Source organism: Coenobita brevimanus, chromosome 51 (assembly GCF_032717465.1).
Source record: "Coenobita brevimanus isolate Jiangsu-jjx chromosome 51, ASM3271746v2, whole genome shotgun sequence".
Taxonomy (NCBI): domain Eukaryota; kingdom Metazoa; phylum Arthropoda; class Malacostraca; order Decapoda; family Coenobitidae; genus Coenobita; species Coenobita brevimanus.
In genome coordinates, this window is record NC_137004.1 from 40,492,746 (window position 1) to 40,495,715 (window position 2,970).

The window sequence follows — 2,970 nt, forward strand, 5'->3', positions numbered from 1 at the left end:
AGCTTTGATGGGCACTAGCACGATGAAGAAATGCACGGCACCTATATGAATGATGCCAGATTGATTTTTTAATCCTCCTCCGGGAGAAAAAAAAATACAGAATCAAAGGCTTGAAGAGAATAAAAGCTTCCTCTCTCCAGGAGAGAGAGAGAGAGAGAGAGAGAGAGAGAGAGAGAGAGAATGCCAAGAAGCGTTATTTCGTGATGCCAGGACACACTGCGTATATACAAGTACCAGCAAATGTTTTCCATAACTTTTGGAAAGGTAAATAAATACATCGCCTCTATTTCCCCGCATTAAAACAGCGTGGGCAGTACCAGCGCCTCCCCCCCCCCCCCAGTACTAACGCCAACGATACGGCAGCGGGAATGACCACTGCAGCGCTGAGGCTAAATATTCCAGCCTCGTTACTGCCCTTAACACCCTCGCTAACTTTCTTCCAAGACGCAAATATCCGTAGTTAGAGGAGCATTTCCCCCTCACGTCTCGGTGTTGTGTTACTGTTAATAACTGCTTGCTACAGTCCTTTCTTTTACTCAATAAATATACTTCTGAAATGTAACCGTTCTGCCGAAAGGCAAACACACACACACACACACACACACACACACACACACACACACACACACACACACACACACAGTTAAAGAACATTTACCGTCGCGTTTTGGTGGTATATTTCAGTGAATTTGCCTCTGGATATATATATTCTTTTACCTCTGTATTTACTTCGGTGATTTCTTTCTCTGGTACAACTGGCAAGCTTATCCGGAACGAGAATGTCTTTATCTCTGTGCCGATCTAAGTATTGCAATGGCCACGTGAAACAGCAACTTCCGGCGGGATAAATGTTGTCCCGATAAAGCTGGAAGTGTTCGGGGTAAATCCCATAACTGTTAACACTCTCAGGCTTCTTGGTCTCACTTTCAGCCGAATAAAATCGTATGGCATTTGCTGGAATAAAAATCCGACCAGGAGAGGGTTAATAGTAACAGTACCATTAACCAGTCTGCTACAGGTCACTCAGCTGAATTAATCGTCTGGCGTTCGCTGGCACAAAATACTAAAGAAGTCGCAAGCATGAACGGGTTAATGCTTACGAATATACTGAACAAATGGCTGACCCTGGCAACAAGGATAAAAATAAAGGTAAAGAAGGAAATATCGGAATTCATTGGGTCGCCAAGTTCACTCTATTATCCTCTCAGCTAAGGTCTGTGGTGTACTTATAAACACTCCTAAGCTTAAGACTGCTTGTAAATACGTTTGTCTTCACCCAAGAGCTAGCAAAAGTAACACAATCAATTAAGGTGAATATTAACATGACGCAATACGAAAACCAAACCCAGCTGTGGTCAAGTTTAACCAACGAAGACCTTTTTCATCCAATAAATATATTAAAGTTCTTGATAAATATGACCCAGGCTATTCAAGGGCTTCCATTCAACACCCAGCATTCCCTGGGTCACGAGGGAGTTTCCAGGAATCACACTTGGATCTGTCATTCACTGGGCTCACTCAGGCTCCCGTGAACCCCGCCCACTTATTGCCTTATCCTCTTAAATTTCATGCCGGAAAAGAAGGCTTGGGTGGTGTAAAATAACTTAGTCATTTTCTACGGTACACGAGTCTTCAGAGAAGTTAATTATTATCTGGAATAATCTTTTTTGTCGACGTGTTTACTTTAATATTTAGTGTAGTTGTCAAGTGCCTGGTGGCTGTATAAATGAAAATAAAAATAGAGTATAAACAAGCAATCTTATACACATCTTCGGCCCAACAACGTATATGAATATGTTACTTGACTTGAGATACAGAACTAGTCAGCGGCTCAAATGAATAATTCTCCCTGACTTCGGTGACGTATATTTTGGTAAATTTCTGCTGCGTTCAGGCAGCATTATTCAAGTTGGGAAAGGCCTCTTGTACTGAAGGGATTGGTGTCTGCCACAACTCGCCTGTTCGAGGAGTGGATGGTGGGCACCCTCACCACCCACCTTCCCAAAGCTGAATAACATAGTTTTGAGGAAAACACGAATCATATATATATATATATATATATATATATATATATATATATATATATATATATATATATATATCTGACGTACTCGAAAAGGTTATATATGAAAAGACTAACGAGGCCATGACCAACATGGAAAATAACCTCATTCACACTCCAACAGAAGAAAAAAAATGACTGACGGTGAGTGACGCTGGGATATTTTGACTGAGGCCTGGTTAGCTGTTGATATTACTGCTTGGAAAAGGCGTAAATAATGCTAAACGATCCTTTGACACTGTGAATGCAGAAATTTGGAATGTAGGTCACAGCCTTTGAGTCATTTTTATACTTTTAAAAGTGCAATATTTTCAGGCAGCCTAAATGCCTACTGGTACGAAGGGTTTTGAATGTCTGTATGTATAAAATTAATCTGTATACGGGCATCTCATTTTGCGATAGAGTCCGCTTTTATAAATGTATCAACGTATGTGTGTATGGTGTTAACGCAATATCTAGTGAATGCTTGATCCGATATGAATTAAAATTGGCATATACCTGTATGAGTTCAGACAGAAATGATGTGAATTTGGTGCAGTTAATCAGAGGTCAACGTCAATGATCATGGGTCATGTTCACAGTTCGGACTACAGAGTTATCTCAAGAAAGTCTGCATATACACTGCGTACGAGGATGAGAAGTGAGTCGATTTTGGTGCAGACCTACAAATGGCAAAGGTCAAGGTCAATGGTCATGGTCGACGTTGGGGCGTGGCGTCCCTGTGGCCTCTAAGCACCCTCTCTAAAGTTACTCGTAGTCTGACCTTAAAACATATTTAACTTAGGGAGATACTTTTTGTAGCGGAGAGTTTCGATGCAGTCTTCATTAACCCCTTCACTGTTACGGGACACACCTATGATGGACTTCCTCTGGTAGTGAGAAAAATAAACTTATTAAAAACACCACTG